The sequence below is a fragment of the Schistocerca gregaria genome, chromosome X (assembly GCF_023897955.1).
Source record: "Schistocerca gregaria isolate iqSchGreg1 chromosome X, iqSchGreg1.2, whole genome shotgun sequence".
NCBI classification, from domain to species: Eukaryota; Metazoa; Arthropoda; class Insecta; order Orthoptera; family Acrididae; genus Schistocerca; species Schistocerca gregaria.
Window position 1 is genome coordinate 634,002,647 of NC_064931.1, and position 17,038 is coordinate 634,019,684.

Here is a 17,038-nt window from a genome sequence, read left to right on the forward strand (position 1 = left end):
AGCTGGTTTATAACCATTTTTTGTTTTAATACATTCCAAACATTTTTCATTATAATAGGAAGTTATACAACATGTATCATAATAATTGCTCCAAGTTTTCATAAATAATATAGGGCTTAAAAGTAAACTTTTTCTTAGTAAAGCAATATCCAGGAATGCGTCGTCTTAAACTTATACTGGGATGAAGGAAACAATATATTGTAATAAAACTGCTGGAAGGACTTTATTGTGAAACAAGTGTGAAATTTAGAGCACGGTCTGAGCAATGGCACATCACGCAAGTGTACTATAAACTGTTTTGTTTTTACGAAATTGTTGTAATTGACTATAATGAAAATTCCAAATATATTCATAAATGTTATTTAAATTTGTAGCTACCCCTATCTGTTCTGAGTGCAAATGTGTATGGAAACCGGAAATGTGAGTGCAGAAAATGCGCTGCGAAAAAAATACATATTGGAGGCAGGAAACTTAACTTTCAGTGTCAGTTCTGAAATCAGGAAGTCTGTCCACATTGTCTTAGAAAAACAATGGTGTTGAATTAATACCCGAAACTAAGTAAACAAATTTCACAGAAGATATTCTGTGACGTATACTAAATTAACTTCAGCAATTCATTGTTTCCTTGGTAAGAATAACAGCTGTAACACAAGCATCTTAACTCTATCTAATAAGCGCTGGCATTTGTATAGAAAAAGAAGCATTTGCATAAACTGTATTACTGATTAGTAATGTTTATCTTCATATACTCTATGACATCAGAAAATTAGGAATAGTTATTCTGACCCATCTGTATATAAATTTTCTGTTCTTCGTCGGAGAACTTACCGTGATTTCTTCAGGGTCGCCTACTTTCTAGATACAATGCAATGAAATGTTACGGTATGTATAATTTCCTCGAATGTTTCCAGGAACTGTAGTACAGAAAGCATCCAACATGAAACCTAACTTCTGCTGTTAATAGTGTCTCGCGAATACATGTGTGCATACCACTGATTCAGCCTATTCGACCATAAAAAACTACTAGTTCTTTCGAAATTCGTCGGCATTATCTCGTGCTGCCTATAGCACTATTTTATAAATTGCATTTGTGAACATATGTTTACTGTTTGATAATAAATTATATTTATTCTGTATTTCGTCCTAATGAGTGTTTTTGTGTAGTTCCCAATGCTCCCTCAGTTGTGTTTAAATCACGTTAAACCTTCTTTAAAAGTAATAAAATAGGATTGCTATATCTGAGGATGGGACTCAAGCATACATTCTGCAGTGGGCCAGGTGCTGTCTCTCAGCGGACCTGACAGTCACACGCGAACCCATCTCTGTCCACCATTCACTCCCGAGCGAAGACGAAACGGTCGGATGTTGCTCATCAGAAGACGCGGTGATAACCTGATCACCAGGGGATTACAATGGTGCCAAGAGTGTCGAAGGTCTCATCACCGGCGCCCTGATGCCGGTGCTGCCTCGAGAGGTAGCCAAAACAGTAGCCTGTCGACCAATGCCGACTGTGGCTCTATGGAGATTGGAACGAGGGCAAAATATAAACGAGAGAATAGACAAACACTAAAATCTGCTGAGTAGAGGTCTCACCACAGCCTAAGATGGATTCCAACCCCATTTATCAGGAGGTTTCCAGTTTCCCATCCAACTTTGGACTTGTTGGTAAGTCCACAATGAATGATGATGTGCAGCATCTTGTGTAAGTGGCAACCGCGCAAATTTCAGTTTGCTTTTTGTGGCAGACTTGGCGCATAGCTGGTACCGCAAATGGTCTAGTGTGTGGGAACTGCTGACACCTCCACTATACAATGCGATAGTAACATGTTCTCCTGCAGTTATTATTACTTCACGGGTAGCATGTGGTTTATTGAACGTGCAACGCGCTGAGGTTAGATGTTCATTTTTCGCAACAGTATTGCAGCACTTAATTTTTCCTTGACAAAAAAAACACATGTTGTATCACATCCGCTAAAGGCGTGAGTGAACAGAATATATTCACTGTCAAACTTATAAGATGCAGTGGAAAACCACTTGTCTTCTGCATTTCCTCTTCCTGGATTTAAGAAAAATAAGTTTTCAATGCCTTGCCCCAAACCGGTCATGAGCACAAGCAGGTCAACATCTTCTCCTACAATGACAACACTTCCAAATCCTTTGGTTCTTGAAATGGCAGATGTTACAATTATAACGTCAGCATCTTTTGTGCCTGGTGCACTTCAATGCTACACTCCAGAAATTCCATTTTAAGAAGTGTGATCAAACGCATCTTGTTTCGTTCGTTGTACAAGTACTTGTTCTGAGAGACTTGGTTCACCGTCTCTGATTCAACCACAACGTCAACCGAAGAATGTTGTTTGGACCTACGAATCCTCTCAGTACTCTTTGCGCTACATTTTTCTCCCTCACATGGATACCCATCAAATACAATAGCAAATTGAGATCCAAAATGACGATGCAGGTAAGAAACATAGCTTTGGGCTATTGACTTGAAGCAAACACTTCGAGTCCGAGTCACTTTGTGGATAAGGTACCCTCCATCAATGACAAAAAACTTACTCGGTCCACCTGACTTCACATCTTTCACTGGAACGAATGCATTGTAGAATGAAGATTTTGTTCCTTTTGGCATGCCTTTTTCTGAGAATATGGACATTGGGTAAGGAGCAAGTTCATATTTCAGAAAGGCTTTTAACTCTTCTTCACTTTGTTTTATTAAACAAATCCTTTGGAAAAGAGTTAAAGGATCAACAGGAGTAATTTTAGTGCTCCCAGCTTTTACAGAATTGAACGCAGAAAGCAGTCACACAACTTTATCTTTTCTACGGAACTTAACATCGTGGACATTGTCACCAACTATTCTTTGCTCGAAATTTGAAAAATTGGTATTTTGACGCGCCGTAGCGCCTGAGATACTGGGAGTAGAAAAAAATGGTAAGAATCAAATTTGTAGAGAATTTTGTGCGCTTTAAAAAAGGAAATAGGCGTCAAAGCGATAGGAGCAAATGAAACTGAGATATAATGAAAAAACTGAAAAAAGTCCGAAATTTTCGAAGTTGTTTGATGCAGAAAGTTTTCCCAAGAGAAATTTTGTTGGCAAAACTCGGTTTTCTAACCTTTCCAACAATATGAACGAGTTAAAAAAATAAAATCTTTTACCCCACCTTTTGCAAGGTACAGGCTTTTTCTCTGACAGTTTCACTAGACTATTAAGACTAAGTCGTAAAACACTAGTTTACACAGTTAAATACACTCCCTCACAGAAATACGAGAGGAAAAGAAATTAAACTAAATTGTATTTTATTGTTTTAAACTGGGGACCTAGAAGCTACGGAAAGGCTTCGTCCCGCCATAACCCTCAGTAATTAACAACCCCTCAACAGGCCTCAGCAGTCCACCCACCCAATGCCGCCCCACACCAAACCTAGGGTTACTGTTCGGTTCGGTCCCCAGTGAAGAAGCTTTTTCAGTTTGTTTTAAAAATTTTCTTTTCTGAATGTCAGGCAAAGTGATTAAAAATTTTTCTTGCAGAATTGTGCTTCCCTTTATGCGCTAAAGACAACCTTAATGTGTAGTAATGAATGTTACTTTTTTCTGGTATTGTAATTACGTACATCATTATTTCTTTGAAACTATAGTGCATTATTTATAGGTTACATCATGAGTAAATAAATAAGTTGTGAAGCGGTGGTCACGATGCTCAACTCCTTAAACAGAGGTGTACCAGATGATCGTGGGTGAACACCACATACTATTCTTACTGCACGTTTCTGCGCAATGAAAACTTCTTTTATTAAAGAGGAGTTACCCCAAAACAATTTCATATGACATGATATAATGAAAATATGGAAAATATGTCAACTTATTGATTTGTCTCGTCCCAATAACTGCAGTGATTCAAAGCGAAAAAGTGGTTGGGTTACTTTACGAGTCCCAAAATGTGTTTTTTCCAATTTAAATTCTCTTCAGTATGGACCCCAAAGAATTTTGAAGTTTCCACCCTGTTCATTATTTCTTCACACTTATCATTGGTGTACTACCTCTAGCCGGCCGTCGTGGCCAAGCGGTTCTAAGCGCTTCAGTCCGGAATCGCGCAGTTGCTACGGTCACAGGTTCGAATCCTGCATCGGGCATGGATGTGTGTTATGTCCTTAGGTTAGTTAGGTTTCAGTAGTTATAAGTCTAAGGGACTGATGACCTCATGAGTTAAGTCCCATAGTGCTCAGATCCATTTGAACCATTTTACTACCCCTAGATGTGCAAAACTAAATATGTTGTGTCATTTTTAAAATTAAGTGTGAGATATTTGCAGAAAACCAACGATACTTTTAGGAACCCTTTTTATTATTTATCTGTTTCTATACCTATGATTTGATTGATCACAATACTAGTGGCATCTGCAAAAAGAATTAATTCTGCTTCTTGCTTATTAGATGAAAGATCGTTTACATATATGAGGAACATTAGTGGACCTAAGATTGAACCTTGTGGAAACCCATATGTGATTTTTCCTCAGTCAGAATTATGTCGTTGGAGTATATTGCTTGAATTACTAAGTACAACTGTCCGCATTCTTTTGGTTACTTATGGCATTATCCATTGGTTGGCCATACCATCAATCCCATAAAACGTCGGTTTATCTAGGAGAATAAATGCCTTACAGGGGTTGGAGAAACTACCAACCAGTGCTATTTTGTTATTTAACATTTGTAAAATCTGGTGAGCGAACATGTAAATGGCATTCTCATTAGAGAAATCCTTCTGAAGCCTAAACTGTGATTTGCTAAGGAGGCCACTGTTGCTTAGGTGAGATACCATGGTGGAATAGATCATCTTCTCAAAAGTTTTGGAGAATGATGTCAGCAGTTAACCAAGTTGGTAGTTATTGACATCTCTATTATTAACTTTCTTAAAGAGGGGTCTGACGACGGCATTTTTCGTTCTCTCTGGAAAAATGCCTAGAGTTAGTGAGGCATTACATATTTCTGATAAGGCTGGGCTTATTACATGCGAACAAATCTTTATTACTGTATTGGAAACACTTTAAAAATCAGATGAGCTTTTACCTTTGAGATAATGTATAATTTTCTTAATTTTAGAAGGAGATGTCGGTGATACATTCATATGATTGAATTTTATTAGAGTTACATTTTCAACATACTACTGTGATTTTGCTCTTGAGCTGTTTGTCCTTGTACTTTCTACTAAATTTAAGAAATAATTATTAAATGCATTTACAACCTGTGACTCATCATTTATAGCCCTTCCATTAATTTCAATAGTACCGTTGTCTAGTTTTGTCTCTCGTTTCACTACATTCCATATAGCCTTAAGTCTGATGTCCGAAGTACTGATTTCTGACATTGTGTTCATGTTCCTTGATTATTAATAACCTTTCTTAGAATTCTGAGTAAGTTTTGTAGTGTGAAACTAGTGCATGATCCCTACTTGTTCTTGCGAAATGATACTTTCCCTTTTCTTTTCACGAGATACTGTAATCCCTCTACTGATCCATGGTTTCTTACACGTCTGTTTAGTGTCTTTTCTGATTAGCTTATATCGAAAGCTTGCCCTGGAGTAATTAATTATTCTAACTGATTTCCACTTATGAGCATCCATACTGTAAGGGAGTATGTTATTTACCCTTACTAACTGTGCATCGTGATCCGAGAGGTTATCAGTTATTTTCCAGCTCTGAACTTCATCAAAGAAAACAATATGAATTAGCCTCCTAACGACTTTATCCACCTATGCTGGAAAGTTAATCACTGAAATCAAATTGTAAGATCCAAATAAGGTTTGCAGATCGTTTTTCTTACCAGAATCCTTTATAAAAACTATACTGAAGTCACCACAGACTATTAACTGCTTGCTGCTATCTGACAGTAAAGAATCTAGATTCCTCATAAATAGTTCAATATTTCCCAGTGGGGGGTCTATATACAGTTACAACTAAATGTGAACTACTCTATTTTTCAGTTTTAATTCACAAGCACACACTCATATAAACTGATCACTGCAAAATATACTTGTCTCGATGTTTTTGAACGTGTGTTCCGTCTTAATCCATGGAAAAACTTCTCCTTATCCCATGTTAGTTCTGCATGAGTAAGCTGCAATAGTGTAATCTTTTATAAGTAAATTACTTGACCCTGTGGTTATTTGGTGCTCAGACTGACACAGGATATCTATATTTTCAGAGCTCTAAAGGGGCCTGTCTGATAACACTGACCAAAGAGAATGCGTGACAAAGAGAATGATTATAAAGAACATAACTGACCTGAGAAAAGTCAATAAGTCACAACGATACAGGTGTTACTGAGATCCAGAGAACACATGACACACAGATTATAAGGTGGCTATAATTTCGCACCTTACAAGAACTCATCCACATACTTTTCCGTGATCCACAAACGCAATTAGGTACCGTGTGAAAGGTTGCACATCGTATATACAGGCTGTTTCAAAAATGACCGGTATATTTGAAACGGCAATACAAACTAAACGAGCAGAGATAGAAATACACCGTTTGGGACAACAGTACATTTTCAGGCAGACAAACTTTCGAAATTACAGTAGTTACAATTGTCAACAACAGATGGCGCTGCGGTCTGGGAAACTCTATAGTACGATATTTTCCACATATCCACCATGCGTAGCAATAATATGGCGTAGTCTCTGAATGAAATTACCCGAAACCTTTGACAACGTATCTGGCAGAATGGCTTCACATGCAGATGAGATGTACTGCTTCAGCTGTTCAATTGTTTCTGGATTCTGGCTGTACACCTGGTCTTTCAAGTGTCCCCACAGAAAGAAGTCACAGGGGTTCATGCCTGGCTAATAGGGAGGCCAATCCACGCCGCCTTCTGTATGTTTCGGATAGCCCAAAGCAATCACACGATCATCGAAATATTCATTCGGGAAATTAAAGACGTCGGCCGTGCGATGAGGCCGGGCACCATCTTGCATAAACCACGAGGTGTTCGCAGTGTCGTCTAAGGCAGTTTGTACCGCCACAAATTCACGAAGAATGTCCAGATAGCGTGATGCAGTAATCGTTTCGGATCTGAAAAATGGGCTAATGATTCCTTTGGAAGAAATGGCGGCCCAGAGCAGTACTTTTTGAGGATGCAGGGACGATGGGACTGCAACACGGGGCTTTTCGGTTCACCATATGCGCCAGTTCTGTTTATTGACGAAGCAGTCCAGGTAAAAATAAGCTTCGTCAGTAAACCAAATGCTGCCCACATGCATATCGCCGTCATCAATCCTGTGCACTATATCGTAAGCGAATGTCTCTCGTGCAGCAATGGTAGCGGCGCTGAGGGGTTGCCGCGTTTGAATTTTGTATGGATAGAGGTGTAAACTCTGGCGCATGAGACGATACGTGAACGTTGGCGTCATTTGGACCGCAGCTGCAACACGGCGAACAGAAACCCAAGGCCGCTGTTGGATCACCTGCTGCACTAGCTGCGCGTTGCCCTCTGTGGTTGCCGTACGCGGTCGCCCTACCTTTCCAGCACGTTCATCCGTCACGTTCCCAGTCCGTTGAAATTTTTCAAACAGATCCTTTATTGTATCGCTTTTCGGTCCTTTGGTTACATTAAACCTCCGTTGAAAACTTCGTCTTGTTGCAACAACACTGTGTTCTAGGCGGTGGAATTCCAACGCCAGAAAAATCCTCTGTTCTAAGGAATAAACCATGTTGTCCACAGCACACTTGCACGTTGTGAACAGCACACGCTTACAGCAGAAAGACGACGTACAGAATGGGGCACCCACAGACTGCGTTGTCTTCTATATCTTTCACATCACTTGCAGCACCATCTGTTGTTGAAAATTGTAACTACTGTAATTTCGAAAGTTTGTCCGCCTGAAAATGTACTGTTGTCCCAAGCATATTGCAACAAATGCTCGTTTAGTTTTTATTGCCGTTTCAAATATACCGGTCAGTTTTGAAACACCCTGTATGAATACAGAAAGGAGACTGACATTGTCACGTACATCTTGTAAATAATTGTCAACACTTATTGCGTGAAAGGTGTTGGAGTATCTTTATTATAAAAACGACGTAATGAATGATTGCCTATACTAGTAGAGGTTACAATGCCAGTGGAGATGAAACGGCAGGCAGAACACAAGCTCTGGGTGGAACGCCCGCACAGGTATTCGTCCTGCTAAAACACAGGAAGCAGCTAGGCGCACGTCGTGGCACCTGAGCTCTGGAGCACAATAGGGTGACGGCCAGCCGCTATTGCAGCAGAGACCGGAAGATAACCGGATAATACTTCCGAACGCTGAAAATCTTGGATGCAGGGGAGGGGAACGAAGAAGTGGCACCTCGGAAACCATGCAGGCTGGGTTATTTCCAAGGATTTTTTCTCAGAAGCGTACCATTGTACGAGTATTGGTTTTTCCTCGCAAGCTTTCCGCGCTGGACGATAGAAGACTAAAATATGGTTGGTCGGAGTTCGGAAGAATCTGTAGAGAGGGAGAATATTCCTTGGTTTCGGGAATATGATTAGTTTTAGGAATTACGATGTTGGGGAGCCAAGCCTTGCTGGGAAGCCAGTGCTGGAGAGACTTGGTCTTCCGTTGTGAGCGCCCGTGTGTGACGGTCGCTCGATATCAGCTTTTGTTGGTATAGACGGAATTGCTGTCTTTGCTCTCAGGTGCGTTTATAGTGAGAACAGTTAGGAACTGTAATGTTGCGAACAAATACGATTCTGGACTTCACCTCCGGGTTGGAAGTCGTCGTTGAGTACGCAGCGTTCGGTAATTGAGAGCACTTCCTCTGCCTATACTTACGTTGAGACGTTATCTCAACTCCGTCCTTGTGGTTGGGAGTTCGCATTTCTCGTCTGTAGAACACAGAGAGGAGAAGACAGTGTTAGATTATATTAGTCGCAGGACTGCCTTGTGCCTTCCTAGTGTTTGCAAGAGTTTGTTTGTGGCTGGAGTTCTTCCATCGTCGCAGACGACTACGAGAACCATCACTTCGACGGACGGACGCAGTACATACGGTGATATCGCAAATTGCTTCGGCTTATTAGGGCTATAAAAGCTAAACAGTTGTGGTCACGCTAGTTTATTTCCACTTAAGTTCCACACCACCGCAGTTTATCTTTGAAGGTTTTGCCTTCTAGTGTTTGGTACGAAGGTGATGTCAGTCATTTCGCGTTATTGATATTAGACTGCGCAGTCATGATAAGGGACAGAGTTGGACAATCGGACAGTAATTTTACTTAGGAAATGTAAACTTTATATTACAAAGTTTTGTTAATCTACAATAAATATGTAACCAGGAACAACGTTTATCATTTAGTAGGATTAGTCGCCTTCATCATTCATTTATGTTTAGATTGTAATTTATAGAATTAAGAGATCCTAAGATCTGCTAAAGGGTTAGTCAGACAGGGCCAAATCTTCATTTTTCCGTTTATTATTTTCCGTTGCGCACATTTATTTTTACACCCGCCTGGTTTAGCATCATGGAAGATAGCCAACCTCGAAACATATTCGCCTCATAAAGACACGAAGAGCCGACAGTAGCATGTGAGACGTGAGTCCAATATATGAAACTTATAGTATTTTCGAGACACGAATCAAGAAAACGTTAAGCATGAGTCACAAGTGCGTCATGAGTCCATTGCAAGCGTGCATTTCCTGCACACAGCCAAGGTACATATTACCAGCTCATCGTATAGCAACACAACAACTGGCGGCGTTCGACACCACGGAAGTCTTATCTCCACACGACGGAACACCTAGTACTCTAGTAGCTATTCAGACCCATGCCTCAGCCTTCTCAGCGGGTGGTCAGTGATCTCATTGGTTCGATCTCCTGGAACTCAAAGAAGGCTTCCAGCGTGCCTCTCAGAGTAACGCCACTGACAACTAAATTGTTTGCAGTCGATACTAGGTACAGAATAGTATGTATGTAGAAACCCTAACGTAACTAATACGCGGAAATGATTGAAATGTAAAATATCTACCAACGTTGTGTACGAGACACTGGTATTTCTTGTGAAATCGTGACGTGAGTTTCTTAGTAGTTAGTTACTATTCAGAGTTCAATGAGACATCGAAGTATGAAACATAATGTTACACCTACTGACAGCCCGTGACTGGCTATAGCAGCTGACCACTCCTTCATTTCAGGAGCATTGCTTTCTCTGGTGCTACAGTACATTACAATCAGTAACGACAACACGAAATTAAAAAAAAAAATGTTTTATTTACTTTCATTTAAAATTCACTGGTAAGTTGAAGATATAAAATTTCGCTTTGTTGAATGTGGAAAATCGTCATATGCAGGATATGGGAGGAACAAAGATTTCAGCTTGCCTGCACATTAGCGTAAATCGGAATGCTATGCCCATTTTCACGAGCGTTCATGAAAAATAATGAAAACTGAGATAAGTTCCGTCTTACTTCGTCAGCATGGTGTGTGAAGGTTGTAATCGGCACCGCAGTGTGCAGAACGTGTTGGGTGTATTGTGGGTGATTAAGGCGTACAAAGGAATAAATTGTTCACGAGCCATGGATGGCGAAATGGAGCTATCTAAAGTCGTCGCTGAGGTAACTGTGATGCACCATGGGCCATAGATGACAGGGTGAACGATGGCTGCGGAGATGTATACAGCGAATAGTAGGACAACTGTTAAGCTACTGACTGTCCAGATGAACCAAGGGGTACGGAGGATGTCTCCTCTACGATCGCTCAGCAAACGTTGCTGCCTGTGGGTCTCCGCAGCATGTGCCTGTTTCATGCACCAATGCTGACTGCTGTTCATCGGCGACGAAGGATGGAATTTGCACTGCGGTACCGCAGATGAACGTCCAGAGTGGCGTCAGGTGGACTTTTAAGATGAATAAAGCTTTATGCTCCAACGGACAGATGGCTGTTGTCGCGTACGGCATGAAGCATCTGAAAGCAAACACTCTGCAACAACTGTCGAAAGGGTCGATGCCGGAGGAGGGAGCATAATGGTCAGAGGAATTCTTTCATGCCATTCCATGGTGAACCCTTCATTCTGGAATGGATAGTGGATCAAAAGAAGTATGCATCTATCTTTTTGTACCATATCCACCCCTAAATGTAGTTGTTTTTCCTCGCCACGTTGACCTCTATCAACAAAACAATGAAACGTGTGACACAGCTTTCATTTTACGTGCGTTGTTCGACGAGTGCCAGGATGAGTTCGTGGTGCTTCCTTTTCCATCAGACTCCCCAGATTATTACCCAATCGAGAATCTGTGGGACCACCTCAGTCGGGTTGTACGCGCCATGCGTCCTCGACCGAAAAACCCAGTGCTGCTGTCCACAGCACTGGAGTTGGCATGGCTCCACATCACTGTCGGTACCTTCATGAACCTCATTGACACTTTTCCTGCTGTCCGCTGTATAAAAGATGGTTATTCAGGCTTTTGACAGATGGTCAGATTAACGTGACTGGACGGCGTATATATGGTGGTAATAATGTGATATACATTAAATTTATGTGGCACTGATTGCAGCTGTCATCGTCATCGAGGTCGCTATCGTGTGCTATTCTCCTGTTACTTAAGTCTAAGGTTGTTGTTGTTGTTGTTGTCTTCAGTCCTGAGACTGGTTTGATGCAGCTCTCCATGCTACTCTATCCTGTGCAAGCTGCTTCATCTCCCAGTACCTACTGCAATCTACATCCTTCTGAATCTGCTTAGTGTATTCATCTCTTGGTCTCCCTCTACGATTTTTACCCTCCACGCTGCCCTCCAATGCTAAATTTGTGATCCCTTGATGCCTCAAAACATGTCCTACCAACCGATCCCTTCTTCTAGTCAAGTTGTGCCACAAACTTCTCTTCTCCCCAATCCTATTCAATACCTCCTCATTAGTTACGTGATCTACCCATCTAATCTTCAGCATTTTTCTGTAGCACCACATTTCAAAAGCTTCTATTCTCTTCTTGTCCAAACTAGTTATCGTCCATGTTTCACTTCCATACATGGCTACACTCCAAACAAATACTTTCATAAACGACTTCCTGATACATAAATCTATATTCGATGTTAACAAATTTCTCTTCTTGAGTAACGCTTTCCTTGCCATTGCCAGTCTACATTTTATATCCTCTGTACTTCGACCATCATCAGTTATTTTACTTCCTAAATAGCAAAATTCCTTTACTACTTTAAGTGTCTCATTTCCTAATCTAATTCCCTCAGCATCACCCGATTTAATTTGACTACATTCCATTATCCTCGTTTTGCTTTTGTTGATGTTCATCTTATATCCTCCTTTCAAGACCCTGTCCATTCCGTTCAACTGCTCTTCCAAGTCCTTTGCCGTCTCTGACAGAATTACAATGTCATCGGCGAACCTCAGAGTTTTTATTTCTTCTCCATGAATTTTAATACCTACTCCAAATTTTTCTTTTGTTTCCTTTACTGCTTGCTCAATATACAGATTGAATAATATCGGGGAGAGGCTACAACCCTGTCTCACTCCTTTCCCAACCACTGCTTCCCTTTCATGCCCCTCGACTCTTATGACTGCCATCTGGTTTCTGTACAAATTGTAAATAGCCTTTCGCTCCCTGTATTTTACCCCTGCCACCTTCAGAATTTGAAAGAGAGTCTAAGGTTACCGATTCGAATCCAAGGAATGGAAACAAGATGCATAAGGACAATAACTGTTCTCGAAAGAACAGATACTATTGATGACCGTGCAACTTCTCTAGAATAAATGATAATTGATTGAAACCCGAAGCTGCTGACAGGTGTTGTTGACATACCTTGATGAGGACAGCTGAAAATGTGTGCCCCGAGCGGGACTCGAACCCATCCTCCTGCTTACATAGCAGACGCTCTATCCATCTGAGCCACCGAGGACCCAGATGAACAGGGCGACTACAGGGACTTATCCCTTACACGCTTCCCGTGAGACCCACATTCCCAAATGTCCACAATCTACACACGTAATGTTAATAATAGATACTTTGCCCGTCCACTCGTTACTAGCGCCCACTTAAGTTGACGATTCCCGTAAGAGTTCGGGCAACCTGTGCGCACTCGCACAGACGAAGCTCAATGGCTGGGTAGCCATTTGCCTATATATGAACATAGTAACTGTTCTCGAAAGAGCAGATACCACTGAAGACCGTGCAGCGTCTCTAGAATAAATGATAATTAATTGAAACCCTCAGCTGCTGACAGGTGTTGTTGACATACCTTGACGGGGACAGCTGAAAATGTGTGCCTCGACGGGGACTCGAATCCGGGATCTCCTGCTTACATGGCAGACGCTCTATCCATCTGAGCCACCGAGGATACAGATGAATAGGCCTCGGTGGCTTAGATGGATAGAGCGTCTGCATGTAAGCAGAAAATCCTGGGTTCGAGTCCTGGTCGGGGCACACATTTCCAGCTGTCCCCGTCAAGGTATGTCAACAACACCTGTCAGCAGCTGAGGGTTTCAATTAATTATTATGAAACAAAATGTATCATTAATATATGACTGCCAAGAGGAGGCGATGAGCAGTTGAGTATTTCCTTATCTCCAGGCAAAGTACCCACTCCAGGTTTAAATCCCAATATGTCCACAGGGTCCCGTAAAGTAAAGGAACGTGGCGCATTATTAAAGGTATGTAGGGTATGTGACAACGCCGGATCTAAATTCTCTTTATTCCTTTCTACGCCTTAATCACCCACAATACACCCAACACGTTCTGCACACTGCGGTGCCGATTACAACCTTCACACACCATGCTGACGAAGTAAGAAGGAACTTATCTCAGTTTTCATTATTTTTCATGAACGCTCGTGAAAATGGGCATAGCATTCCGATTTACGCTAATGTGCAGGCAAGCTGAAATCTTTGTTCCTCCCATATCCTGCATATGACGATTTTAAATGAAAGTAAATAAAACTTTTTTTTTATTTCGTGTTGTCGTTACTGATTGTAATGTACTGTAGCACCAGAGAAAGCAATGCTCCTGAAATGAAAGAGGGGTCAGCTGCTATAGCCAGTCACGGGCTGTCAGTAGGTGTAACATTATGTTTCATACTTTGATGTCTCATTGAACTCTGAATAGTAACTAACGACTAAGAAACTCACGTCACGATTTCACAAGAAATACCAGTGTCTCGCACCACAACGTTGGTAGATATTTTACAATTCCATCATTTCCGCGTATTAGTTACGTTAGGGTTTCTACATACATACTATTCTGTACTTAGTATCGACTGCAAACAATTTAGTTGTCAGTGGCGTTACTCTGAGAGGCACTCTGGAAGCCTTCTTTGATTTCCAGGAGTGCGAACCAATAAGATCACTGACCACCCGCTGAGAAGGCTGAGGCATGGGTCTGAATAGCTACTAGAGTACTAGGTGTTCCGTCGTGTGGAGATAAGACTTCCGTGGTGTCGAACGCCGCCAGTTGTTGTGTTGCTATACGATGAGCTGGTAATATGTACCTTGGCTGTGTGCAGGAAATGCACGCTTGCAATGGACTCACGACGTACTTGTGATTCATGCTTAACGTTTTCTTGATTCGTGTCTCGAAAATACTATAAGTTTCATATATTGGACTCACGTCTCACATGCTATTGTCGGCTCTTCGTGTCTTTATGAGGCGAATATGTTTCGAGGTTGGCTATTTTCCATGATGCTAAACCAGGCGGGTGTAAAAATAAATGTGCGCAACGGAAAATAATAAACGGAAAAATGAAGATTTTGCCCTGTCTTACTAACCCTTTAGCAGATCTTAGGATCTCTTAATTCTATAAATTACAATCTAAACATAAATGAATGATGAAGGCGACTAATCCTACTAAATGATAAACGTTGTTCCTGGTTACATATTTATTGTAGATTAACAAAACTTTGTAATATAAAGTTTACATTTCCTAAGTAAAATTACTGTCCGATTGTCCAACTCTGTCCCTTATCATGACTGCGCAGTCTAATATCAATAACGCGAAATGACTGACATCACCTTCGTACCAAACACTAGAAGGCAAAACCTTCAAAGATAAACTGCGGTGGTGTGGAACCTTAGTGGAAATAAACTAGCGTGACCACAACTGTTTAGCTTTTATAGCCCTAATAAGCCGAAGCAATTTGCGATATCACCGTATGTACTGCGTCCGTCCGTCGAAGTGATGGTTCTCGTAGTCGTCTGCGACGATGGAAGAACTCCAGCCACAAATAAACTCTTGCAAACACTAGGAAGGCAGAAGGCAGTCCTGCGACTAATATAATCTACCACTGTCTTCTCCTCTCTGTGTTCTACAGACGAGAAATGCGAACTCCCAACCACAAGGACGGAGTTGAGATAACGTCTCAACGTAAGTATAGGCAGAGGAAGTGCTCTCAGTTACTGAACGCTGCGTACTCAACGACGACTTCCAACCCGGAGGTGAAGTCCAGAATCGTATTTGTTCGCAACATTACAGTTCCTAACTGTTCTCACTATAAACTTACCTGAGAGCAAAGACAGCAATTCCATCTGTACCAACAAAAGCTGATATCGAGCGACCGTCACACACGGGCGCTCACAACGGAAGACCAAGTCTCTCCAGCACTGGCTTCCCAGCAAGGCTTGGCTCCCCAACATCGTAATTCCGAAAACTAATCATATTCCCGAAACCAAGGAATATTCTCCCTCTCTACAGATTCTTCCGAACTCCGACCAACCATATTTTAGTCTTTTATCGTCCAGCGCGGAAAGCTTGCGAGGAAAAACAAATACTCGTACAATGCAACTCATATAAGACGCTACGTTGCGTTCCTGTGTTAAAGCTGCAGATCATTCTTCTGACTCATTTTTAATCTAAGAGTTTAATACGTGCTTGACACTAACTAAAATAAAACATTAAAACAAATCAACAAATATAAGTATGTAAAACAGTGAAACATACAATCATAGCATGTAATAATTGAAGAAATATCTCTAATAACTGAGATAGATTCATTCAGCTTCCAAGTAGATCATGAATTTGCAACTTGCAAGGGGACTTTACGCTTAATGTTATTGGTTTCTTAAACGCAGATACTGTTTTCTTGCACTAAGTCAAATACTGTGCGCTGTTTGCAGTTTTATTAAGCCGATGACTTTTTACAGTTATATCGTGTAATTTTCAGTTAACGAACATCTGACTCAGTACTCATGTTGTAAGCTGTTTCTTTTGGGTATATGGGAGTAAACCATGACACAAGAAGAGTTCCTGTGTTATAATACCCCAATGAGGGGTTAACTCAACGTCCCTGCCATGCCGTTGTTTGCAATCTTTAGTATTTATTACTCACTTTCTGGGGGGATATAAGCGAAATATACTTAGCGAAGTTCCACAAAAAAATTCTCGTGTAAGGTTACGATGAGCTTGTTTATATATCCAGTTTGTTGGAATGACCATTTTTATGTCAGATATGAAAATATTCGTTTGTAAACAACAAGCCTTTCGCGTGCTACGGTACATATACAAAAATATTAATATTACGTTAAAAACGAATATTGTTTCTATCAAGTTTATTTAACGTTTATTCAGTCGATCTCTGTATCAAAGGCGCACGGTCATTGTAGGGTTGTCATGAATCTTCCTATTATGTCCTCACCCTAAATGTGGACAGTAATATTACCAGCTAATCTTACTATTAATATTTTTTCACTTAGAATTTTAATCCTCATTCTGTAACTTCCTTTAATTCTGTCATAGATTCTTTGATATCAGGTTTAACAGTGTAGGAGACAAACTGCATACACCCTTACGCCCTTATTAGTCCGAACAATTATCTCTCGGTACTCCATTTTATTATTCCTTATGTGTTCTTATGCATATTGTATACTACCCGCCGTTCCCTATAGCATGTACCTATTTTTCCAACATCTTGCACCAATTTACGTAATCGAACGCTTTTTCTAGGTCTACATCTACATGGATACCCTGCAAATCACATTGAAGTGCCTGGCAGAGGATTCATCGAACCACCTTCACAATTCTATATTATTCCAATCTCGTATAGCGCGCAGACAGAACGAACATCTATATC